Source organism: Furipterus horrens, unplaced genomic scaffold (assembly GCF_987537825.1).
Source record: "Furipterus horrens unplaced genomic scaffold, mFurHor1.1.pri manual_scaffold_13, whole genome shotgun sequence".
Taxonomy (NCBI): Eukaryota; Metazoa; Chordata; class Mammalia; order Chiroptera; family Furipteridae; genus Furipterus; species Furipterus horrens.
Window position 1 is genome coordinate 23,965,032 of NW_028327183.1, and position 27,991 is coordinate 23,993,022.

Here is a 27,991-nt window from a genome sequence, read left to right on the forward strand (position 1 = left end):
CATACATGTTATCATTTGATAGGGCTTTCATCCAATCACAAATATATATTCAGGTCATTCAACAAGTACGTGCTGAGCATTTACTATACATCACATATTATTCTGGGCACTGGGCAATTAACAGTGAAACAGGTCTGATGGGAGCCTAGGAGATTAGTCTATTAATGTAGATCATGAGTGAGATGATGCAGAGATAAACTGGGAAGGGGGGAGAAGAGGAGAAAAGTAAGGGGCAGGAAAGTCCTGATCATCTGAGGGAACTTCAGATGGGCCTTACAGAGGGAACTTGTGATTATCTCGGTGCACTTTTGATTTGCATTTGTTTGGGCAAAGAGAATGTTATCTAAAATCTTCTTTTCCACTTGAACTTTTCCTGCCCATGCAACAATTAGAGCACATTTTAGCAATGTGTCTGGGAAACAAACTCTCATCAATTAATTACTAACTGTTGTCTGGAGCTCTGGGGTGGTGTCCTAGACACCAGGGCAAAATCCTGAGATGAGGAGGCATTGCTGCGTCTCCTTCACCAAGCAAGGTCACTGAGCTTGGCTACTGTCAGTGGGACTAACTTCACAGAAAGAACGTCTTCTTGGTGAGAGAGCAAAGGGAATATGATTTGGAGAAATCCAAATTCTATCGACCCGTGCTGTGTGAGCCCTGCATTATTCAGCTCCCAGAACTAATGTATGATGCATGCTATTATCATCAAACTTGTGTTGCAAATAATTCATGCTTGGAACTTTTAAAAGCTATATTATTAACATTATCACTAGCATAAATGGACTGGGTGAATCCTTGGAATTTGATGGAAATGATCACTCCAGTGTTCAAGATTCCCTTTATGTGTTTAAGCATTAGAGTGCCTATAAGGGGAGACAGCATAACAAGGTAAAAACTGGCTCCTTAACTAACATCAAATGTGCCTTATTACTTCCCTTCAATTTCACTGAAAAGCATTTCAAAACCGTCCGAATCACCATTTGAAATAGGCAGCAATACTATTTACAAATAATGCTTTGATAAAGCTAGAGGAGGGTTGAAATCAAAAACAACAATTTCTTAGCCGCCTTGTTGGGAACATTGGGCAAATAGGTGTCATGAATGGTCAATTATATAACTTATCAAAGATATTTTTGTTGAGTCACCACATGCTTCAAAAGATTCGCTAACCTCAGAATAGTCTGTTCACGGAACCCTAATATTAACTTGATGAATGGGATGGTGTCTACTGAGATGACACTGCTTAATTTCCTGTAGGTATTGTAAACTTTAAGTTCATTAGAGCTTTCAGCTCAGCAGTAAGCACTCTTCCACGGAAGGTACAAGTGGCAAAGATAAATCAACCTTGTAAAATGATCACAGTGATGCTAAGTACAGCACTATATTTACTTCTCATTTCCTGATGACTAATTAAGAAAATATCCCAATTAATGTGAGGGTTTGCAGGTGACCTTTGCTCTAGGACTGTGTCCTGTTCATTTAGCAAGGGCAAAGCTGGCTTACTTATTTCCATCGACTTTTAGTTTTCTTCTCAAGAAATAGATCAGATTTGTTCCTACCTCTGTTTTCCAGCAGTCTATTGGAGTATAAAGCCTTCAGCAAAAGCCGTCTATCACAGATGCTCTTCTGGAAAAGAATGTCTGTAAGATGCTCTTGTAATGTATCCATTTGTCTTGGTTTTCCTCAAAGGTCCCTGAAAGGGCTTCTCTAGACAAGAGACCCTGACAAGATATTGCAAAGCAGATTATTCATTTGGAAGTAAAGTATAAACAAAAGCCAAATGCAGTCATTCCTCTGCGGCTCATAAAAAAAGTGTCTAGTATTTACTAACTATAAGATTTGCCTATAATGGTAGCTATCACTTTTAGAAAACATTTTCTGTCTTATCATGAATATTTCTGGAAGGGAGTAAAAATATTCCTTTTAGAAACATGTACTGAGTCCCTACTCTATTTCAGACACAGTGCCAGGGAACCAAAGATTGATAAAAGGACATCCCCGTTCTCGAGAAAGACCCCCACAGTCTGTGAGGATGTAAGAGTCATCAATCATCATGATACAATTGTAAGGAGCCTTCCTGTGACTAGGTAAGTTGGGGAAAACAAAACCAACCTGTAGCTCTCTGTATGAGCTCTGCAATCATGCTATGGTTCATCAGGTGAGGACAAATGGAAAGGGCACTGGGGCAAAGAGAACAGCAGGGATAAAGGCACACGAGAACGGAAGTGTGGCAAATTCAGGAAATGGAAGACTCAACAAGGAAGGGCAGAGTATGGGTCCAGCTGGTGAGCCATGGGGAAGTGTGAAGGGATGAGTGCAGGGCAATTATGTGATCCTTTTTGTGACTTAAGACTATCAGCATGGCGGAGGGTGGGGACTGTGGGCAGTGCAGTAGCATAGGGGATGGGCCAGGTGGGAGGCTGTTTGGGAGACAGGGGAATGGGGAGGGATGAGTAAACTAGTGAATGGGGTGGAGTGGGGGAGGGGACCCAGACAATACCTCCTCAGCGGTAGAGTCACTCATTTTTCCAGTTAACACACTTTTTGTTGTTGTTATTGTTCCAGACCTCGTACTGGGCTCCAGAGACACAAGACAAACGAGGCAAAGTCTCTTCGCTGTTTTACTGTCTTTAGCTTACATGTTACATCTGCGAGGCTTGCCCTGACTTGCTGCATATGTTAGAGCCCTTGTAAGCGTCTCCACAGCATGTTATCATCCGCACGCCCTTCTCTTTTCTGTTGCACTTTATTACAATCACATGTTTAATTAAATGTCTTCCCTTCCCACATATAATACTCATCCGGACAGGGACTGCTGAGTTTGTCTTGTTTTGTGTTCACCAAGTACATCGTAGATGCTCAATAAATATCGGTTGAATGTACGCATGAACCAAAGAGCTCACCAAATCATGGGAAGCAACAGACAAGTTCAAGGTAAGTGTGACAGTCTCGTAAGTGCACTGATAGGAGTGCATACAGGCATAGTGAGAGCAAGCAAAGCAATTCTTTAGGCCAAAAGGTCAACAGACACTTTTCAACTGAGACTCTCTAGAGCTGAGTTATGAGTCCATTCACTTGGTGAATCCATTCCTGGCAATGGAGTGCTCCTGAAACAGGGCATGCTCCTTCTTAATCTGGAGAGAATTATGACTCCCTCCCACACGGAAGCCTTAAAGAAGCTTCCCCAGTCAAGGACGTCATAAAAGCATCCCCAGGAGGGAGCTCTGTGTAAGAAATCTGGGCTGTCTCCCACCTGGGCTGTCAGCAGGGTGAAGCTTCTTGGATAACAGGATGCCAGAATGTGCAGCTGGGAAAGCCGAGGTGGGAAACAGGGAATGAACAAAATAGAAACATATTTGCTGGCAGTCAGAAATGCCCCTGAGCTACCCACAGAGGCATCTCTGCAAAACCCTGAGGGCAGTCTGAGGGGCCCACACTTCCTTTCTCTCCTCTTCTGTCTCTCTCTGTGGTGAGGCTCAAGAACAATGGATAATCCTGATGTTTATTCAAGCCAGAAATATGCAACAGACTCACAAATTGTTAGAACTTGAAAGAAATTTTAAAATCTCATGTTGAGTTGCTTACCTTTAAAAAGAAAATAAAATTATATATACAGGGGTGGGCAAAAGTAGGTTTACATTTGTTCATACGAAAAAAGACATGCAGGGTACGATTATCACAATAGCTTTATTAACACAAAAGAATGTTACAATGCAACTGTAAACCTACTTTTGCCCACACCATATGAATAGGGAGGCAGTGTCTTGGGGTGAGTGGGTGAGTAGGGGTGCAATTCAGATCCACTGATGTCTATTTTCCCCCCTCTTTCAGGTTTCAGCTTAGTCTTTCCTCCCAAAAGTCTTTCCTAGTTCCCTCAGAGCTGACCAGGAGACCATCTTAGAGGATCTAACAGTTCAGTGAATTATCATAATAGCTGCTTACTCTCCACGTTTACCATCAACAATATAGCCCCCAACAAGAATATAATCTCCATGAAGATAACACTGCACCCCTTCATTCCTTTAATAAACATACTAAATGCATGAGCCATTCAATGAGCTAAGCACCATGGATATTGTGATGGTCAAGAATGACATGATTCCTTCCCTTGAACTTATATACTACAAATTTTACCATGTCCATAATTTTATACTCAAGCTAAGCACTCATAATCAGGGCCCTCTACATATATGTTGAATGGATGAATCAAACAGCAATAAAAGCAGTCTGGGATTAATATTGTTATTTATTGCTCCACAAATACATTTTCTAAAATTGGACCACAGCCGTATTGAGGATAGCCCGTACTGATTTACAGAGTTCAGATAAATAATTCAATCTGTCTCTGCTCAGATGATTTATCAATGAGAAAAGAAGCTTTAGAAACATTTGCTTTGGGGAGATGTGGCTAGCCCTTTAAATAGAGGTGCTGGCAGCCGAAAGCGTCTGCTTAGTTTAACACCAGTAAAGAGGGTGCAGTCACTGCAGTTTTTACGGCCTCCACAGGACTGATCAAAAAGAGCTGCCTGCATTTGTGAAGACTATCAGTTCAAAACATCGGCCTGATAGTCCACACTAACTGTGGCCTGCTCAGCACGCTCCTGCCTTGCTAACGGACCTTGAGTTTGTCTAGGGCAGCAATGTGCCTAACCCCATGCCAAGCATCTATCCCAGGTCCTGTATAGGGTCACAGTTCTGGGGAGGCATATGGAAGTGGCAGTCTTCTTAGAGTTCTGGGAAGACACTTCTCTTCCTGATAAATGGAAAAGGCACAGCTATGGCAGCCACATTCCCTGCCCCCCCGACCCCCCCATCTTCCTGTCTCACATAAGGATATGGTTCAGCAGCCAATCTGAGGCCACAGGACAAGGGCCAAGAGAAATGCAGAGAGATGGGCCTTGCTATCATTCACTACTAGACCCAGAGTTTTCAACCTCAGCACCATAGACATTTGGGGCCAGATAATTCTTTGTTGTGGGTGCTGTCCTGTTCACTCGTTGTGCAACTATTAGCAGCATCCTTGGCCTTTACCAAGTGAATGCCAGTAGCATTTAGTGACAATAAAAATATGTGTCCCCATTATCACAACCCAAATCATATCCAGACATTGCCTGATGCCCCTGGGAGACAAAAGTCCACTAGCAGTGGACTAGATCTCTCCTTTTCCAAGGAAAAGGGTATTGAAGTCAGTGGAAACGGTCCTCTCAATTTTGTACCACAGACATCAAACCACAGGTTTACACTTTTTATTTAATTTTAAAAATATGTTGGGTTTGTCACATACCTACAATCCAGAAAAAGTGGCAAATGCCTCTGAAGATCATCAGCTGCATTCTTCTATAGCACGCGGCCACCGCTCTGAGGACAGACATTCCCAAAGCTGAGATGCTGGTAGACAATCCCCTCATTGACTCTCATTGATTTCTGCCCTGGGCTCTGAGGAAGCTCTTCCTTCCATGAAACTCACATTTCTCACAGTGCCCTGGATGACTGTATTCTCTTGAACTGTCTTCTCAGAAAATAAATCACAGCCCAAGAGAGTTGAATGCCTCAACATCACACTTAGGACATTAGATGTATTTGGATCCTCAGAAAACAATTTGTTGTGTTGTAAGTTTCACATTCTACTCTCAGCCCCATGTCTCCATCTTCATTAACAGAGACCTAGTACATACTCTTTCTGGCTATGATACAGCCCACAGTGACAGATTCCTGCAGGAAAATACAAACCATTGGTCATGTTGCCAAGAAGCACCATCTCTTACGAGAAGCAGAGTGGTTTTTCTCATCTTTCTCTTTTCTTGGCTACAGGAACCAAGTGGAATCTTTAATGGCTGAAGTTTGTAATCATTACAACTTGGACCATGCCATCATTCTGGTATGGTGTGAGCGTTAAAAATGGGATTTCTTAATTTGAATTATTGATTAGTAGGTTCTCTCAGGCGGCTATTCTCCCCTGCAAATAGGCAGTAAATCTCAGCTGACGAGGACTCACATTTTTAAAAATATTAACAAACTCTGATGTTTCAGATACAGTCATGGACTTTCTCTCTCACACTGTGAGCTGTCTTCCTAAGACATTCTTCCCAGAGCATAGGTAACACCAGTATTTTAAAGACACCAGCATGGGAGCCAGTGATCTCCAATGTAATAGGCGTTGCTAAGATGGTCTCCTAGGACAGCGCTTCACAAATTTAATGTGCACAGAAATCACCTGGGGGTTTTGTAGAGATGCAGATTTGGGATTCAGTGGGTCTGGGGTGGGGCCTGAGATTCTGCATTTCTAGCAACTCTCAAGCAGTGTGGATACTGCTGGGCTATGGTGGACTATTTGGGTAAGATTTTAGCACATGGGATGTTTTAAAGAGACCAATGATAGGCCTGACTCTGCCATTGAGCAGATCACTTCCCTCCAAATCTTACAAACTCTCCATTCCCCGAGTGGTAAATTGGGACAACTGCATTCTCTGAAATGTTCCTAAGCAGGATGATCCAGGGAGAAGATTATCTCAGGGGAAGCTGGCAGAGCCAAGTGCATACACTTGGCCGACGGTTGCAAGAGATTCGCTAAAGCATGACCTCCATGGAGTGACACCTCAAAGCAAACCCCCAAGGGTTCAGGGAATAAGTGATAAAACAGTAGGAACGGATGAGAAATAATAAGGTCAAACTCAGCAAAGCTACAAGAATAAGTTACAAAACTGTCACAGAAATCAAGACCTTTGGGAGACACTTCAAAAGCTAATGAATAATTAGGGACACAAAGGCGGTCTTGGGAGAAGTGATTAAAATTAAAATTTAAAAAGGGCAAGAGTTAAATTAAAAAAAAAAACAATAGCAATGGAACACAGTAAGAAAAGGGAGAATAAAAATAACTGAGGCATGTTAGGTATGTACACAACTGATGTACCTAAACTAAACCAAAGCAATGAGAAAATCATTTACAAAAAAAAAAAAAAAGAGACATATTAAATGATATAATTCAAGAATGTTTCTCTGAAATAAAACAATATGTGAATTTACAGTTTTAAAGAGTTAAGAGATTAGAAATAGAAATAATAGCTGTGAGTAAAAAGAGATTAAACATAACACAATTATTATGCCTAAAAGAAAGTCTCAACAACATAAATGAAACAGAAAAAGAAATTGAAGATATGATTTAAGAAAGACCATAATGCACCCCCCCAAAAACCAATAGAAATTCACCTATACTGAGGCATATCCTTGCATAGTTCTCAAGTTGCAAAGAAAAAGTGGGAATCTCATGGTAATCCAGTTAATTTATACACAAGGAGGAAAAAAAAGACTTACTTCAGACCTTATGTAGGTAATAATTTAATACTAGAAGACAGTAGGACACTGTATAAAACACCCTCAAGAAAAGAAAATGTAACCCCTAAAATTTATAGTCACTCAAATTGTTATTCAAATATAAAGACGCTGGACAGTCCTATTATGCAAGCACTCAAGAAATGTAATTCTTCTCCATTGGATTTGAAAGGGTTTCTTTATTTGGATATTGGGACAGAGGTAATCTGGTTGTTTCATATAATTGTTAACACATGCATGACTGTTTCTACCACACAGAGATGAAATTTCTGACAGGGATGGCTGTCTTCATGAGTAAGGGACCAAAACACATAGATGAGGCTGAAGCTGTGATCAGAGGAGTCATCCAGGGGCCACATGCCATGGATGCTGCTGCTTCCTTTTCTTGGAGTTGGTTTAGCTTAGTGGATCAATGAATTGCTAATGACTGAGTCTCTACTTGCTGCTGCTGAGATTGGCAGCTGGCCATAGCCAGCTGTGCCACCAAAGGCTGTGTTACCAGCCCACCCTTAACACCCTTTTTACTCTGTCTCATCAAAACCCACCCCACACTTTCAGGCCAAGCATCCTGAATCCACCCCACATTCACTCAGCAAATATTCATTTGTGCAGATCATGGGCCAGGCATTGCGCTACGCTGGAATAAAAGCAGAAAGTGACAATAGAAAAGGGAGACATCTGTCCTGATGTTATAAAGATTCAGCTTAGAGAGAGAGTGACGGAGGTTAATTAAGTAACTGCGTACTTATTAACTAACATGCGATGATATGTGAGGCGAAAGCAAAAGTCAGGGTGTTATGGAAATGCAGAGGATGCCATCAGCCATTTAGAAGGGTCAGGGGAATTTCCCAGGAAGAACTGGGGCTGACATTAAGACTGGAAGGTCTTATAAGGTGGGTAGGAGTTGGTCCACTGAAGAACACACAGAATATTTTTCAGGAACAAAGGCTGCACGCATGATTCTTTTGAGTTGGGCAGGAGTGTTTGTAGCCAATGACTGAAAAATCAATGGCCTAAAGTGTCATTAGTGAGGGTGGGGCAAGGCATAAGAACATACGAACAAGGGAAGTGATGTCAGATGGTGCATGGCCTTTAATGTCTTAATAAAGAGTTGGTACCAACGACTTGGGCAAAATCAGGCATTTCTTCATGATAGGATAACAAGACGAATCTGAGACTCCTCAAAGAAGTTACTGCAACAGCCTTCTGTCTGACTTCTCTGCCTCCTCCACCCTCTCTCCCAACATTCTAGTCCAATAAATATTTCTTAACAAAATATGCTGCTCCTCGGAATGGGTCAGAGGTTCCATGTTCAAGAGTCTAGATAGACCCCATCTGCTGATAATCGAGATCTTCTCGATCCAGTCAACCTTTTCCAACACTCACAGTTCACTCCAGCCAGACCTATGTCTGTATTGAGCATGGTCTTGGTTTGTTTGTATTTGCCTTTGCTGAGTTGCCAGTAAGCTTTCCCTTTCCTTGAATTTTCAAAAACTCCAGCATGTGTCAAGGCAATTATATCTGTAGAAAGAGCATGTACTTTGGCATTGTGCAGAAATTAATTCAAATTCTGTGCTGCTACTTACTAGCTTGTAACCTTTGGCAAGACCCTGAATCTCATTGTGCTTTTATTTCCCCATTATAAAAAGGGAGGGGCATCATAATTGTTGTAACTATATATTATAGATTTTGTGAGAGTTAAATAAGACTTTTCTCTCTGTTTCTCTAGACACACACACACACACACACACACACATCATATATCTCAGGCCTGTTACTTACTGGAGGTTTAAGTAATAGTAGTTACTACTTGTTTTACTATGACTGCTGGTAGTGCTGCAGCTATTACTATTACTACCCCTGTTACTACTACAACTGCTACTATTGGTATTTTTTAAGTCCTAAATCGTCTATGTTAAACCTTCTTGGGTCATTGAATTAATGAGAAATTTGTTCCATTTGGAGGTGCTATTGTTTAAACTACTCACTTAACACTAGTTACATATTATCATTTATATTATTAGTTCCATATATTGTATAAGAATGTAAGCAACTATTGTGTTTAGCAGGGCATTGTGAATGTGATAACAACATTCCAAGCTGTATGCCAATGTTAAACTCCAAATGGCAGGTGGGGGCTCATCCACCCACCAGTCTCTGGAAGCTTTTTACTTAGTCATTAGTAAGACAAAAATTTCAAATCAACCTCCTCACTTAATTTCCTGTGTGTGTCTTGACTTGGAGGAAGTTGCTAAAACATGAGTTTCTATATCTTCCTCTCCTATCTGGGCAGTAACTAATGGGCTCTTATTCGTCCCCTCCCACTCACCTATATTCTTAAGTGGATGTATATTGATACTGGCATCTTAGGACATCTTTCACTTAGTGTCACATCACCCTTAGTTCCATGGCTATTCCTTGTTTCTCCCTCTTTTTCCAACTTAATCATAGTTCTATGTTCTCTGCCCCTACTTCCCTCCATTTACCCACAACTACCGAGTGAGGGTCTTTTATATGCCAGGTCCTGTGTCATGCACCAGTGATACAGAAATAAATTAATCCAATACCATTCTTGCTTTCATGGAGCTTAGAGAGCTTACAGTGTGGTGGAAGACCCTTCCATGACCTTCATCGATCATGAGTCATGGGCTTTTTTCTGTGGAAAGATCAATAGCACTGTCCATGGTGTGCCTTCTTAGTGATTGAATGTCCAATATCCTGGGCTGGCTTTTGGGTTCATACCACTTCTGCTTTCCTTTCTTAGCACTCTTCCAATGTTATTCATTGTTTAAAATTTATTTCCCCAAGGCCATGTTCCAGAGGTCAGGAAACTAGTGTGACTTGCCCAGCATTCAATGCCCCAGCACCTTGAACAGTGCATATGGTAGATGCACAGTAAATACTTGCCCAATGATGTCATAATGCTACCAGCATAGCTGTCCTCTTTGTCTGAAAGGAGAGCCCTTGATCCCTTCACACAGTGTACGTTAGTATAAGGATCAACCTGGACTCAGACCCCAGGGTGAATGCCACTTTCACCACTTGTGAGATAAATGAGCTTGGAAAAGTTACTGAACCTCCCCAAGGCTCTGCTGGATCATACATAAATGAGGGTAACGAGAGTACCAAGCTCATGGTGTGGTTGTGAAGATTTACAACAATAATCAATAAAGAATGCTTAGCAAGCACTTAGCACAGTGCCTGGCTCATAGTGAACAATATACGTTGTTTTACCCTTATTGACCCTTTTTTCCCCGACATTTGCAATAGGGTATCTGGGCCAGGCTGGTATTGCATACTCTTGTTTTAGGAAGAAATGGCTACTTGGTTATCTCTCTCTTCCTCCTCCAGATACCCCAGTGATGACTGAGGGAGATATTCACATTTGCCATGTGGGCCACTGAGGTCCATTTCTCCCCAGGCATTTTTGAAACATTTCTTCTATAAATGAGAAAAAACTGTTATGCACATTGTTCTGTGCCATGTATGTCTTTCTTGGTGAGCCACTCATTCCATAAAGATGAATCATTGATGACTTCAAGCACCCCAGAATATCCTTCATGTGTGACATGCAGCTGTGAAGGACTTCTGTTGGGGAAGCACACAAGGCAGGCACAGATGGAAAACATAGGCTGATGCATGGTCCAGGATTGCGGGTAGAGACCCTGATGGTTTGCCAAAACTTTCTGTGATATGGGCTCTTTCCAGACTCCAGAATAGATCTTAAGTTCATTTGGGGTGATAGGGATCTATTACAACCACGTTTGAAAATCTGATATAATATCTGAGATACTGACCATCTCCATACTAACCAGTTGGATCTGATTAATCAAAATGAACACATGTTATAAATAATTGGTGCAAGGATATCAATTCATGCCAACTGAACAGCAATATAGCACTTTGCAAACAATTTCATAAAATTCATGGACTCCTGCCCCTCACATATCAATTCCAATGGCAACCATTATTTCTGAAGAACATACTCTCTGTCTGGCCTCAGCAATGCCCTGAGGTTATAGCAAGAATACTGTCCACTTGGTCCCTCAGACTTACATTGTGTTGGAGGAGACAGATGTTAAGCCAATAGTTACATCAATTCCTACATAATTAGAATTGTAGTAAGTGCTATGTTGAGTAGGAGAAGGGGCCATAAGCACAAATAACAGAGAGGCCTTACCCATCTTGGAGACTAAAAGTAAAGGTGGAGAACATGATGAAAACCTCACTGGAAGGGACTACATTGACACTCATACCAAAAGAATGAGTAGGAGTTAGGCAGGTGAACGTGGGAGAAGAATATGCCTAAGAGAATGTAGGCAAGGAGACCTTGGCAATGTAGAGGAGCAAAAGTAACACAGGTGAGTCTGGAAAACAGAGAAAAAGATAGCAAGTGGTGAGAAGTGATGCTGGAGGAGAAGGCAGAACAGATCTGACGTAGCTGAGCAGACCACACTGAAAAGAGCAGAGAACTTAACTAAGGTAAAGTCCATTTAGCAACTATAAAAGTCTAGACTCATAATCAATTCATTGTCACTCTTGATTTCATGGGCCAATTTCAGATGCTGGATCTCACAACCAACCACCAAAAATGTTCTAGGTAGCTGAGGTCGAAAACCCAACTTTCTAGTCCCAAGACATCCATCAATCACATGCATCCAGCCATACAACTACCCACTCAGCTATCCATCCATCCTTCCTTCCAGCCATCCTTCCATCTGTCCATCCATCTGTCCATCCATCCATCTATTCATGCATTCAAATGAATCAATTCTCCAGGAGCAGCATTGTCCTGGTTACTGTTCGCCATGGTCAATAGGATGACACCCCTGCCTTGAAAACCCTTACAGCCAAATAAGAGAGATAATTCAGCAGGAAAAGATAATGCAGGGAAGGCTGAGCTGGGCTGGGCTAAGCACTGAGCTGGGCCTTTCTAGAAGAAGTAGTCTAAACTGTGACAAGAAGGTTGAAGAGGGTGTGGGACAACCATGCAACAGGAAGTGCAGAGACCAAAGGTGAAGAAGATGGAGATAAGATATTTACAAGCATTGACTCATTTCAAGGTGGTTGGATGGGAGAATGAGATGGGGTGAAAGGGTGAGAGAGAGGATTGAAGAGGAAGTAGGGGGCAGGTCATGGACTTTAAATAAAAGTTAATAGATAGCCATTAAACTCAAAAACTGGGATCGAAGGGGAAGAGGTTGTTGGTGAGGCCACATAGCTCGTGAGGTGCAGAGCATGGGTGTGTACCCAGGGCTGTCTGATTATACCGCTTTTCCATTACACCAAGCTATCACTCCATTTCTCCCCAGACTGATCATTTCCAATTGTGTGGACTAGTGATTTCCAAGACTGACTTGAGGACACCTTCAATTATCCAATTATCCCAGGCGAGGAGGTACAGTTGCCAAACTTTCTCTCAAAGCAAGTTAGTCTGAAATAGTTCAAATAAAAAAAAATCTTACATGTAAAATATCTAGAAGGTATTAAATGTTTATTATATGCCAAGTCACGTACTAAATGCTTTAGTTCCCTTGTTAGAGGGGTACCATTGAGGTCTCCATTTAAAGGAGGAAGAAATGGATCCTTAAAAAAGTATCTTGCCCATGTGTGCTCAGCATGTTGGGGAGCTGGTATTCGAACCCAGGTAGTCTGAGCCCAGAAGTTTCACCTTTAACCACGTGACAGCACCTTATATACACATACCTCATCGGCACAACAGACAAGGCCCACTTCCACAGGAACGCTTAGGAGGAAAATGGACATTGCTTGTAAAATCAATCAATACACATAGAACCTCAGAAGGGTGGGGGACCAGTTGTACACACATGCTCAATGCATCCCAGAAAATAGCCATGGCAAAGAACCTCAAACCTCAGCAGTACCAGTGGTTGTTGACTTTCAGGCTTTAGCTGCAGCTCTCTCACTGCGTTTACTGAGGACGGAACTTTGCTTTCTATTATGATGATTTTCCTTGAATATTTCCCACAAAAGAAAACCCTGAACCAGCTTTATGGGATTCACTTTAATTTGTTGTGAATTTTCTGTGAGCATAAGAAGCTCCAGTGTCATGCCGAGCGACAGATCTGCCTGTCTTCTTTTCTTCCCCCTTTCTTTCTTCCTTCCTTTCTTTTTCGCTTTCCCCCACTGTGTGCAGTTTATGTAGAACATCTGGTTTTAAAAGTGTTGCAATTTTTAAACATATTAGAATGCTCATGGGATCATAGTATCAACAGCTGTCTATTGCGGTGAGCCACACGTCTGGAAAACATTCCTTGAAACTGAGTTCTTAAATAAACATAAAGCATCTATAACACAAGATGCTCAGCAACATCCATTTGTAAACTGAATATTTAGACCAGATGAGGTGCAAAGGGTGGTTTTCTTGGTCTGTCGGAATGGGAAGGGAATCTTAATTCTTTTAGCTCTGAATTTCTCTGGAGATCCTGGGCCATTGAGCTAAGTCAGGCATCTGGGGGTCTTTACCAAAATACCTGCCTTTCGCTGCTTCCTCTCATATTTCTGCCAGGGGCTGCTGGTTTTGACTTTATTCTCTTACCATCTTGTCACTGACCCACAGTTTATGAACCACTTTCTCCCTATTTTTAAAAAATATCAGGATCTCCAGAAAAGTAGGTGATACTTGACTTTAATCTACACCTACTCCTTTCTCTCTCTTTCTTCTGGCTCCTTAAGTCTTCAAAGAAAATTCTGTATCTATGTGTGTGTGTGTGTGTGTGTGTGTGTGTGTGTGTGAGAGAGAGAGAGAGAGAGAGAGAGAGAGAGAGAGAGAGAGAGAGAGAGGGAGAGGGAGAGGGAGAGGGAGAAAGAATTCCCAACATTTATTGAGCACTTATTTGTGTCAGGCACAATTCTAAGGTCTTTCGATGCATTAAATGAATTCATCCTCCAAATAACTCATGATGCAAGTACTATTATTATTAGAAGTTTATAAATGGGCAAACTGGGGCATGGTGAGGCTAGGTAACTTGAACAAAGTCACCACACAGCTTTACATTGTGGTGAATTAAGTATCACATATAATTAAAACTAGGAACCATTTTCCCATGGTATGATCAAGGTTCTACTTGGGACTATAGGAGAGGTAGATTAGCAAATTTTTGGTAAACCACATCTAAATATATAATTTTAGAAGTACAGGTATCCTTACAGGCTCAGTGGGACAGGATATTAGAAGAGCTCTTGATAAATTAGGTACTTTCTTCATTGAATCATTTCTATGGCCCAAAGAACTCTAGGTCAACATCAGTTGGGAACAGGATTGTCTTATGAACAGCTGAGGGAAAAAAGAACTGTGTAAGTTATTTAGATGTCAGTATGGCTACTTAATTTTGCCCCCTCTCTAATGGCCTATCAGTAAAATGGGGCAGAAGAGAGAGGGCAAATCATAAACTTCATTAGCTTCCTTTAAAAGGGACTTCATAGATGTCTACCTCAGTTCACTTAAAAAAAAAGTGTATGTTAGGGTGGGGGACAGATTCAAAATGTGTTATGGTCTATACATGAGTACGCTTTATTTATACTGTATATAGTTTTATTCCATTTCCTCATAGTAGACATGGGCTCCTAACAATGAAGAGAGATGTGAACAGTTCTTAAATATATCCTGTTAACCATATTTATCATTAATTCCAAAAGGTCAAGGGCAGGGCCCTACTGCATCAGCTTGGTCTCTATACTAGTGTTTGTGCTACCCTTTAGCATTTGATTCCCTTGACCTCAGTAGGTATGTAGATCTGGCTTGGACACTGTTTTTCCCTGTGATAAATGGCTCAGAATATTTGTACTGGACTCACACAACCCTACTTAGGGAAACATGGCATCTACCTCAAGCTCATATTTTCACCTTGCTGTTAATTCTGCAGCAGAAAGGCTCTCCTCCCTCCCCAGTGTAAAGTCCAAATCTACATTTAAATGGAGACATTGCAGGCAATACAGTCCAGGAAAGCTAGTAAACACAATCCCTGCTGCGATTTAACTGGAAATGAGCTCTGATAAGTTAAAAGGGGGGAAAAAAAGGAACAAGGGCAAGAAATGACACATGAAGTGGTCCGTGAATTTCTGTTGGAAAAGGTGGAAAACCAAGCTAAACAAAAACAAAAGAAGACTAATTTGGAAAAATTCCAATGAACAGAATGTTTTCTCCTATAGGGTGTTTAACTGTAATAAGGGCATATTCAAGGCACAAATGTGATGGGCTTATCTTTGAATTAAAACAACAACAGAAAGAGGACAAGGGCAGATATGAGGGTGTTTTTAATACTCATATTTCCAAACCTCATAAAATATTAGTTGCTGTATCAGCTATAAAAATTAATGGCTCCAGATTCTATTGTGTTGCCCTCTTTAATTTTGTTTTATCACCATTCTTTATTTTCTTCCTCTCTTTCAGTTTTTGTCTATCTCCCTAAGTTATTTGGGGTCCCAGTGTTTATGAGCTTTATAAGCTTGATAAGCCTTCCAGGGCAGAATTTCTAACAAAAAGGGTCAAACAAAAGCTAGCCTGATTCCTTACATTAGCGTTTCCATGGTACAATTAGATTGTGATAACAGACTGTGACAACATTGTCAAAAAAGAAAGAAAAAAAAATCCTGCTCTTCATTATTGAGTTTGTTGCAAACTTACTTTTTCTTTCTTTCATTCTTTTTTTTTTTTCTTTTTTAATAGCAAAGACCAAAAGTTTCAATTTCCTCAGGCCTAATCTGGCCTTTTAAAATGTTTTCAGGCCACTGTGAACACCAGACTCAATTTTGAATTTACATTTACATAATATAATTTTTACCATCAATTAATCGATCATGTTTAAATTCCTAAAAGTACTCGGTGAGTAATAACTACCCCTCAGGTGCTGTAAAAAGTTCATTTTCAAACACAAAGGCCACTCTGACTTTCAAAAAGCTGAGTTGAGTTTCTCATCAAGCCAATCCTCCCTCCACCAAAAAAAAAAGTCTGTTTTTTTGTGACCATCTTGAAAATTATTCCAGAAAGTATTTCCATTAAAGAATAAAGGCAAACTTCAAGGTTATGAGGCCAGGAAGATGAATTTGGAGTGGAGCATAGAATGCTAGTTCTAGAAGATTCTAAGTGACCTACCCAGGTTCATTATAAATGTTACTGTCAGGACATTCCTTTCTTGGGTGTAGAATGGCCACTTGCCTACAGCCATAAAATGCCTGATGGGTGACCTAGATGACCCAACATCTAGACATTGGAATTAGGCTATCCAATCATACCGTGAAATCCAGAGCTGAATGTACAAAAGGTGTTCCATAAATAATCAGGGTAGCATGATGAACCAGGCAGGACAGATTTGTCAATGAGAAGAGCTGGGTTAGAGACCTTGCTCTACCACTAACTAGCTGGGTGGCCTTGGGCAAGTCACTGAACTTCTCCCTTGATGATATTGCCTCTCTTCAAAGGTTGTTACAAGAGGTGATTCAATTTTGGATATGAAAGTGTTTTGTGAAGCCTAGGGCAGATGGTGAGGCTATCGTTATTGGGATACATGCAGGTGCATTAAGGAACTGCTTTCTGTACTTTGTCCACTTACTGGGAAATGAATTAACTTGGGATCTGTAATAGGTGTTGGTTTGGGTTTTTCACATACCCCACATTATCATCGTATGTTTACATGTCTGTCTCCCTGATGAAACTCAAGGACAGAGACAAGGGCTTACTCATCCTTGGATGTTCTCGTTCTTTTCCTCCCTGAAGCACCTAGCACTGGGCATAGTTAGAGTTGGTGCTCAATAAATGTGTGGTGAAAGAATGGACCAATGATGGGAGAAACATAAAGCCAATGAGGTGAAATCTAATTCCACAGCCTGCAAATCAAAATAATCACACTGCAAATGGAGGTCATTTTCACAGGGCTATATCTCAGTGTTATGTGCTGTTAATCAGAACATGGCATTTTAAAAAATAAGCACAAGACAGATTATACATTTTTTTCACATGGACCCTAATAGCATCCTCTTCAACTAATTTCAAAACCAACTGGGCTGCTTGAAACACCAAATTAAATGTTGATGCAGGTTGGCATGTGGGTAATTCACAAAAGCTGAGTCTTCACAGCCATGACAAAATTGGGCATGTCCAAAGAGTTAGTGGAATTGATGGGGTGCCTTTGTGTCTATAAAATTGCCCCAAATTTTTCAGCAAATTGCTTCAGCCAGGGAATCTCGAACTCTACAGCCCAAACACAATTCTTCTCGATGTGGATCCAACTTAAGACTATCAGTTAGGTGGCAGGATGCACAGAGAATACGAATTAAAAGTCAATCCACTTGTCAGTTTCATAACCCAATCCATGTAATCTGAGCACAGTCCCATGTAGACCTGTGTATAACTGTGGCTTCCCTATGATCCTTTGGTGCTGAGTCAAATATGGTGGTAGTGCTCTTTGTGCATCAGTAGTTATTGAGTTGACACAGCCTTTAAGACTGCCCCATTTGGATGGCTTTGGGGAGGCACAGTCTAGGGGATAACTTCTGGTCCCAGCATGCCTACATGGCAAGAGATCTACCTCCTACCTAGCTGTGTGACCCTGAGCAAGTGACTTAGTGACTTAGCATCTCAGTGCATCAGTATTGCACCTATCAAATGGAGATGATATTAATAGCACCTATCTCAAAGGCTTGCTATAAGTAGGATATGAATTGATGTTGAAGAAGCACGTAGAGCTTTCCCTAACACATAGTAAACACATTTAAACATTTGCTCTTGTACACTAAGACTACATCAGCTACCATACATTAAGACTGCATGGAAAGACACATTTGTATAAAACTATCGAACTTACATTTACTTTTGGGGGAAAGATACTTCTTCCACTCAGTTGCTTTTAAATCTAAAACTGAGACCTAAATGCTGTTGCATATCTGGTACAAAGCCGCTTCCTGAAATGACCAATGCTACTATTTCCCGAGGGTGTAGGCTGGCATTTCAAAGTGGACACAGCACCACACACATAACATGTGTGTTTTTTCACAGGCACAAACAATCTAAGTCTCTGTACATCTTCTTGGAGCTGAAATTTTCCTGGACACCTTGAAGGAAACTAAATGAATGAAAAACAGTGAACCTATTTTTATATTAAAACAAAAGTAGATACAATGAGGAAGGAAGTGACAAGTCCATGTGGTTTCAGGTTACGGGAGCTCTTAGAGAAAGTCCACATTTACATTTCCGCTTCGGTCTCATCCACTCTCTGTCCCCAACATCTCGGCCCAGCAGAGATGTCCCAGAGCTGGGGCCAAGGTGCCAGGACAGTAACCTGGGGAAGATTTGCTGACTTAGTGCTTCTCAAACTCCACATGAAAAAGAGTTTAAAAAATAATGATTTATATTCATTTTATTTATTTCAGACCGATAGTTTTATAAAAAAACAACCAAAATAAATTCTTAGAAAAAAAAAAGAAATAAAGGGACAGGACATATAAAATGCAAGCCCCATGTTTTAAACTATTAGGTTGAGCAGACAAAATTACTGGGTCAAATTGCTATGAAATTTTCTAAATGCAGACCCTCCATCTCTATACTTATCTGGTTTACACTGGTAAGGAACTGTCTGATGCCCAGACCACACTTGCGTAGCTGCTCCCTGTGACAGGAGGGGGCAGTTCTGAGCCTTCTGAGGGGGAAATGGGGCCCCCCATGGCTGCAGGGTTCAGGCTTCTCGCTGATTAGTTTCGCCCTTGTGCCAAGTACTGAATCTTATGGAAGTCCAGCAATGAGCTTCTCTGACTGCCTGTTGGTGTCTCAGACAGAATGGGGCCTAGACTGCCTCTTCAGCAGGATGCACAGAGTCCTTAGCCTGCCCAAGGTCCTGGCCTCGGTTCCGCAAATGACTGCAGCTGAGAGACACAACTTGCTAAAAGAACCCTGATGGAGGTGAGAAGCCATCAGAAAATGAGCAAGCGAGGGGGGTAATTTCATGATTTGGGGAGTTTATCCCAGTACAATGGATCTCAACCTTCCTGAGGATCCATTGCAAGCTGAAGCCCTTCCCACTAAAAAAGTTCAGTGTCCCTAGCGCACATATATATCATATATAAATAAAGGGGTTCAGTGAGCATCTCAAATCCATCCAGATGTCCCTTGTGCACACCCCAACTTTAGGGTTAGGAGTATAGACTATTAAAAACTGGACACCTGTGAACAGCCCTGCCAGAAGATATTTTCATCTTCTCTTGATACTTTCATCTTTATGTTCACTGTAACCCTTTGTTACTTCTCACACCCCCTGGCCAGCCTGACTTTAATTCCTGTCCCTGAGGCTCCAGAGTGCAAGGGCCTAGAAAGGGCATGATGTGATTAGCTTCGTCTGCTTCTGCATTGATTCTGGAAGCAAACCAAGCCTGCCCAGGACAGCTTCTCCACGGTGGTGCAGCCTCTGAGAGGTGGGCAGACAGGTGGGTCCTGGCCCGCCAGGTATGAGGTAGCGTCTCTTGGAGCTGACAACTCCACCCAGACTCAGAAGCTTAATGATGGGCCTCAGGTGGGGCTTAGGTGAGAGATAATATTACGGAGAGAAGGGCGCAGAGCTACAATTTCCAAATGCTTGGGAAGGTACTCTGAAAGTCCAGAACCATTTCAGAAATGCAGTGGTTTTTAAACCTTCCACCTGGCCAGGATGCTGAGCTGAACCCAAGAAGTCAGGAAACCAACTTGGGTTGCGGAGAGACTATAACAGATGCTGCTAGTTGTCTACCTAATAGCTGCTGTCCTGTTTGTCTTTCCTCATTGTAACCCGATTTTGTTCAGGTACATCATGATATGGTAATAGCTAACAGTTTTGTTTACCAGGAGCTAATACTGCCTAAGTGGCTGGTGGTTTAATTAACTCATTCTAGTCTCAAAAAAATCCCATGAAATGGACATAATATTATCTCTACCATAGAGATCAGGAAACTGAGGCACAGAGAAATCAATAACTTGCCTGAATTCATATAGCTACTAAGCAGCATAGGCATGACTTGAACCCAGTTTTCTGGCTGGGAGTTCAAACTGTTAGTCAGCATGTTGTACTGCCTTCTGCCCAATTTCTGCTCAGGGGTGGGTCTTGATTCATTTAACTCAATCAGAACATGGCATTTTCCTGTTGACTGTTATTGGTCCTGGACCAATCAGATGAAAGGAAGGACTGTAGCTTGCAACTTAGAAACAGGAAGTAGTGCTCCCTATTGTTACATTCTATAGGTAACCCTTGCCAGTGTTGGTAATAGCAGAGTATGAAAATGGGAAAAAGTCCCAATCCTTGTTGACCTCATTGACCACTCAATCAACTAGTTCTGGAATCTGCCCTATTTCTGTTAATATATACACTATGTCCCATACAAAATAATGCATTTTCCTGTTGCTGAAGCCAGTTTGTATCTGCTACTTGTTTCTAAAAGCATTCAAACCTGGTATAGATGGATCTGTCAGAGTGGGCACTGACAGAAGGCCAGGACAAACACTTTGGGAAGTTAGAGAATACCAGATTAGGTATTAGAGACTAACTCTTAAGTCTTTAAGGAAAGGTTACCTATGTGGCAGGTCCCCAAGTCCTGGTTGCTCCTTTTTCTTTTTATTATTTGGTGACTATGTGTGCTGTATGTGTATACGCAAATGTGTGCACATACATGTGCATGACGGTGCTCCTTAAAAGAGATGAGGCAAAGAACAAATGGGGGTGGGCGATCTACCTCTTGGATGCATTGGGTTCCTATTAGTAGTTCTCATCAAGGTTGAGTAACTTACCGAGAATATTAAAACTAGTAAATTTCATAGCCAATATAACAAATGCAGGTAGGTGACCTAAGAGACCATAAATTAACCATTATACTTCCTTCTTAGGTCAAGTTTCCCAGAAACAGAGCCTGAGACAGGGTTGAGGTACCTGATTTGTTGAAGGAGGAAGGGAATGAGGAAATAAGACAGGGCAGGGGCAAGAGATAAGCAAAGATGTGCAAGGTACCCCTGTTCACCAATGGGCCGCACTGAGTAGGAAGGACAGTGGGAAAGATGGTATACCCTCATGGCAAGGTGACTCCAGTTGGCTGAAAAGGGGACAGATCTGAGCCCTCAGCAGTCAGCACAGCAACTGGAGGACAGAGCAGGAGCCCGGTGAAGAGGATCTGGGTGGATTGCCAACGAAATTTGCAATAGCTTCTCTGCATATATGCTATTCCCTTTGTCTGGAAACCCCTTCCCCAATGTTTCCACCCACATGCAAAAGCACATCTCCTCCCTGACCCTTTGTCTCCCACTGTCCCTCAAGGATGTGGCCTGTATCTTATTTCTCTTAACATCAACATCCCAGAACTGCACACACACCCCATGTCCCTCCCCTGGCCCAGCACCCAGCAGATGCCTGGCACAGAGTAGAGGCTTCTATAAATATTTGTGGGACGCATGAATGGAGAAATGAATGGATTTCATGAATCCACACGCTGCTAATTTGGAATTTGTGATACGTTGGAGACAGGATATTTATTGAGGAAAAGTTTGGAAAAAATACTCTAACTTGGGCTTTTACTGCTTATGTAATTCATTACTGAGGAATGCAAGTCTCTAGTCCTCCTGCCTCCCACCCCATTACTTTCCACGTGTTAGAGTATGCAGAATAATTACAACTCAAGAAACGGCTTTTCCTTTAAAGAAACAGCCAGCCTCTTTTATAATTAGACCTCTTAGTTAATTTGGAAGAATTTTCTTCACCCCCCAGACCTCCCTCCCCTCCCCTACTTCTTAATCCAACAAAAGTTTCACAAGACTTAGTTAATGAGAACTTCACTTTCACTTCAACTTACGTACGATACTTGAGCATGAATTATGGGACACAGTTGATTCTAAAGTAAGTTGGGTCTCTCAGCAAAATGCAAGAGAAAAACAATGACAAAGCTTGGCCATTGACTTAACTTGTTGTCCATTTGACAATACAGAGGTCTTCCATTTGATATCCAGAACAGAGAAAAGTGATAGATGGTGCAGTGGTGAGGGGTTTGGCCCCTGCTCGCTTGTGGAAAGGACCCTGGGGACACAGACAAAGAGGAAGTATACAAAGGGGCAGTGTTTCTCCAAGTGGGCCCTGGACAGCAGCACCAGCAGCACCAGCCAGCTTACCGGAAATGCACATTCCCAGTCCCCACCCCAGACCTCCTGAAGCAGGAATTCCAGAATGGGGTCCAGTAGCCTGCATCCCAAAAAACCTTTCAGGTACTTCTAATGTTGAAGTTTGAGAACCACGGACTGATCATCAAGAAGCAGGCAGACCTTGTTTAGGTTCTCATCTGCCACTTTCAGCCTGTGAAGAATCTCCTTAACACCCCTATTTGTAAAGTGTGTATTAAAGTTGTTGCTGTGAGAATTCATGAGTCTCTATTATATCGAGCTCTCCACATAGTGCTGGGCGCAGATTGCTTCCTCTGTCACTCCAAATTATGGGTGGAAGGAATAGAAATGTGGAGAACAAGGTAAGTTCTCACATTTCCTTTCTGAGTAGTTTGGAGACCAGAGTCGGGGGCAGAGAGGAGGCTTTAGGGTGAGAGGGAAATATAGCATCCGTGATCCAGGAGAGAGGGAGAAAGGCGATATTCCTGGCCAGTCCTGAGGACCCAACAGATGTGGCTGGGGGCTTATTCTGGGCCCTGTAACAGTGAGGGACTGGAGGTCAGAGGTGGACAAGATGGGCAGAGGTCCCCAGCTCTCAGAGGGACCTCTAGTCCAGCAGATGGGGTGGGAATTGTGTTTGCTGATGCCAGCGTCTATCTCACAGGGTTATCTTGACGGTCAAGGGGAACACAAGCCCTTTCTTCTCAGGGGACAGGTAGGCAGATTCTGATGAACCAAGGACCCTGCCAGAAGCCTTCTGTGGGTGACAGGAGGGAACGTGGGGTGGGATGAAGACACTCATCACCTTTGCTTGCTGGTGTCCGTAGGGTGACTATTAGAGAGATGCTGCTGCTTTTTTGCTAGAGGCGCTGCAGGCTCCTCTCTCCTAATCCCCGGTGCTTCCTTCCCAGCCTCTCCCCGCATGCCCTTGACTTGGAGTCCCTTCCAAAACATCATGGATAGGTTGAAATTCAGGATATCAGAGGAGCAGGAACCCTGAGAACATGGGCGAGGCTAACGAGCGTCACTTCTTGTGTGCGAGACACGGGCTGTGATTTTTTTAACATGCTTACTATGACTTCATTCTCATCTCAACTCCCAGAAGTAAATAGCATTTTTTCTTGGTCATTTTACAGACCAGAAAACAGAGGCTCCAAGAGATTAAACAACGTGCTCATGGTGCACAGCAGCTAAGGGACCCTGGGGAACCCAGGTCCACGAAACCCGGGGCACGGGTCTCCTCTTGGGGATTCACAGCTGCCGAGGACCCTAGTTGAGGCTGAAGCCCTAACATACGTACTTTCATTTATGGAAAATCACAGTGCAATAACAGTTTTGTGGCAGATGGTTAAAACCCCTGGAAAAGAAAGAAAGAAAGAAAGAAAGAGAAAGAGAAAGAGAGAGAGAAAGAGAGAGAGAAAGAGAGAGAAAGAGAGAGAGAAAGAGAGAGAGAGAGAGAGAAAGAGAGAAAGAGAGAGAGAAAGAGAGAGAGAAAGGAAGAAAGAAAGAGAGAAAGAAAGAAAGAAAGAAAGAAAGAAAGAAAGAAAGAAAGAAAGAAAGAAAGAAAGAAAGAAAGAAAGAAAGAAAGAAAGAAAGAAAGAAAGAAAGAAAGAAAAAGAAAGAAAGAAAGAAAGATTATTAAAGCTACTGGTAACATCAGCTGAAAAGTTCTGGAATTTCAGATTTTTCTTAGCCGATCTGTACAATCACCTCGGCCAGGTTTATATAGAAAACTGAAGGCACAGGCTTTGATTGCCACGAGGAATAAATACATGAAGCCCTCCCTCTTCCCTGCAACAGAAATCCTTTTCTTCCCTGGCTATTTAATATGCAAGGCAGATTGGAACATTAGCAGTGCAAAAGGGTAAATAATCTGGTAATTGATCTGGGATTTGTGGATTTTTACCTCAAATTTCTGTTTATGGTTGAAGGTCGTAAGCTATACAAACCTTTATTGATCAAGGTCCTTTGTTTAAACAGAACCTACTGTATTTATTTGTGCTGCTCCCCCAAAGTCAAACAAAAGGGCAGCCATCTAGCTCAACCGCAGCAGGGCACAGTGGACGTGCGGCCCGATCACTCGGCGGACAGCTGTTTTCAATCTGCACAGTTTGTCTTTCATATCCATGTGAGATGAAGCAGCCTTCACTCAGCCTGGGAGACAGGCCAGCAAGAGAAGATATGCGCTTAACCCTTCCCAGACAACTTGCCTGCTCGCTTTTGACACTGAGAAGGGATGCTTAGGGAGCAGGACGTCTCCCGAGAGTTGCAACCGGGACACTCAGTGTCCCGTCTGCCAACACTGGCTGCACCTGGGGAACAAGGACCCCCGCCCGCTTAGCTCCCGTCGCCACTCTCTGGCCTTGACGCCCCACCCCAACAGTTCCTGAAAGCTTGGTGGCCCTTGAGAGAGACCTGGGAAGGAGAATGGTTTTCTCTGACCTCTGGGTGTCTCAAATCATCCTGCCGAGAGGATCGCTCAGGATATGCCAAGAGTCAGGCTGGATCTGTCCTGGGCCTGTAGAAGGCAGGCAGGCTGTGACCGACAGGGTCCCTTTTCTACAGTGGACTTAACTCTGTCCCATTTCTGTTTCCCTAACACCAGACTTAGCCCAAGTTTTCACAGCCTTGGCAACCTTGACATTTGGGGCTGAAAAGTTCTTTCTTGGTGGTGGGGTCTGTCCTATGCATTGTGGGATGTTTGGCAACACCCCTACCCTCTACCCCAGATGCCAGCAGCTTCCCCCACCCTCCTTGTGACAACCAAAACTGTCTCCAGGCATTCCTTAATGTCACTGGGGGTGGGGTACAGTCTCCCCCAGTTGAGAAGCCCGGCCTTGGACAGACAGCATGCTATGCTGTTAGTGGCCGGAGCCTTGGAGCAGGCAGGAGCTCTTAACTCCTCCAGCCTCCTGAGAGCTGTTCAACCTTGGCCAAGTGTCTTCCCCTCTCTGGTCCCAGTTTTCTCATTAGTGAGGTGCCCATGAAAAGTCTTAACTTTCAGAGCTGCTCTATGGACCCAATGCATTGTGGTGTGGCCAGCACCTCACCCTGGGCCTGGACTGAAGGACACTGATATATGGACCTCACCATGTCACCCAGAGAAGCTCTGAGAACTCTGAAGCAAAGGCAGCTAATGAGAGAGCTACTCCAATCAAGCACCATCAGGTTTTTCATGCCCTTTGCCAACAGTAACAACTCTTGATTTTTGCAGGGAGCTCAGTGGCTTGGCAAGCAGAATCAGAAAGGATTTGCTATTTTCTTCCATCCCTGGCTTTGCTGAAGTACAGACATTTGCAGAGCTGGGGCCAAAGGGAGGCAGCTCACAAATGCTTAGTAATTAATTGCTCTGAGTAGGTGAATGTATTAAATAAATTGAAATCCTTTGTAAAATAGGGTAATTCTCAGCCTGGTTGTTACATTCTCCTGGCTGTTAAATCTTTGGAAAATAATATGTCAGGACCTAGATATAATACGTGTGTCTTCACCACCAGACTAGTGGAGGTTCAACTCTCAGCCCTGCTACTTCCTAACTCTGGAGTGCTCCTGCCAAGTTGCATTACCTTGCAGAACAACCATCAGCCCCTACTGGTAAGTGGATAATGGTACTGACCTCAAAATATTGCTCTGAAAATAAATAGGGTGTCTTATGTAAGTCTATCAGTGTGTGTGTGACACAGTCTTGACATTACCAAACTATAGCTATCATCATCATCATCTTCATCATACCATCATCAAAGTGTCCTTTACTGGGTGTCTAATTCATACACAAATTCAAAAAATACATTAAGCCCATAATCCAGGCCTACGTGTTTTTAAGATATTCAATAATAGATCTTAATGATATCCAGATAATTTCCTTTTCATTTTTTATTAGGAGATTTTGTATTATAGGTTCAGACATAATATTTTGGGGGAAATTACTTCTACCTTTTTCAAACTCTAACTTCCCAAACAAAAAAAATCTTCTTAAATATGGCAAAGCGCAACCTGTGTGAAATAGAAAACAGGGTGAGCGAGTTGGGGCAAGGTCTTTAAAGGCAGAGCAAGCCAGCTACGATCCTGCGTCTTGTGTCAGCTTCAAAGACCTTTATAGAGGCAGCCTATCTATTTTATTTTCATGTCCCCATTGTTGGGGAGCATGAGGACCTTGAGCAGGTCATGCTTGAAGAGTAGAAGTAGGACCCTGGGGTTTTGGCTCTGAGCTCGGTCCCTGTCCAGCCTCTGTGTCTGTAGCCTGAAAGTGGATGAGCTTTGCAGCCCGGGAGGGTGGATTCCTGTTTTCTCCCTTGTCCACAGGCCCTTCCAAATGTTTTAGAGGGTGTAAGAAGAGGAGGTAGTTAGAAACTGAGAGTGTCTCGTGGCGAAAGGAGAGGCACCATCAACAACGACAGACATTCATTCTCACAGCTTCATGCTTCCAGTCCTTTTCTCCACTTCCCTCTTCTTCCCAAGTTCTCCCTGGGTGCTCTTCCCCCAAACACCACATTCCTTGTATTTTTCTTGCAGTTCCTGTTTATCTACTTTCACTGAATGAAACAGTTTCCCTTTGGGCTATCTGTGCCAGGAAGCTTCTCTCCTAAAATATGCATTAAAAATGTTTTTCATTTATTGATTTGAGAGAGAGAGAGAGAGAGAGAGATTTGTTATTCCATTTATTTATGCACTCATTGGTTGATTCTTGTATATGCCCTCACTGGGGATCAAACCCATAACCTTAGTATATTGGGATGATGCTCTAACTAACTGAGCTACCCGGCCAGGGCTATATATGTAAGTCATGAAACTGAATATAAAATGCCTCTAAAACAAGGTCTTAAGAACCATAAACCAATATTGGCAATTCTTCCTTCCCAAGGCCCTTCTCTTTCTCTTATCAAGTAACTGCTATTCTAAATGTTATGTTTATCATTAAAAATATTTATGATACTTTTCTTTAAAGCTGTGCTCCTTATGCAGGTGTGCCTCAACTATACATCGTGTGTGTATCTTGTTTCTCAGCTTTGTAAAAATGTCACTATAGTCTATATTATCTTACTTTACTAGCTTATTCCTCTCATTATGTTTCTAAGATTCATCCATGTGGGTGCCTGTATCTGTAAGTAGTTCATTTATTTTCCCTGTTATATACAGTTCTGTTCCATTCATTTATTCATCTGTTAATGGATAATGGGGTCATTTCTAGTTACCTGGTTTTTGTGTAGTTGTTTTGCTTTTAGAAATATGACTCTATGACATTCTTGTACATAGTTTTTTGATGCAAGTGAATACAAATTTTTCTAATTCCTAGCTGAATTGAGGAGGGGTTAGGGGTCTGTAGATTTACTCTCACAATGAACTTTTTCATTAGTAGAAGATACTCATTTGTCAGCTGCAAAGAAGCCACCCTGTTTCTTTCTGTAGAATTTGTTTTCCAGAAGTGAATTTCCACTTCATGACTTCTTGAATAATGGCTGCTTAGCCAAGATTCCCCTCTCCCACTCTTGCACAAGGGACAGTTTTAGAAGAGAAGCCTTGGTTTGAATCCTGGCTCTTCCCTTTACC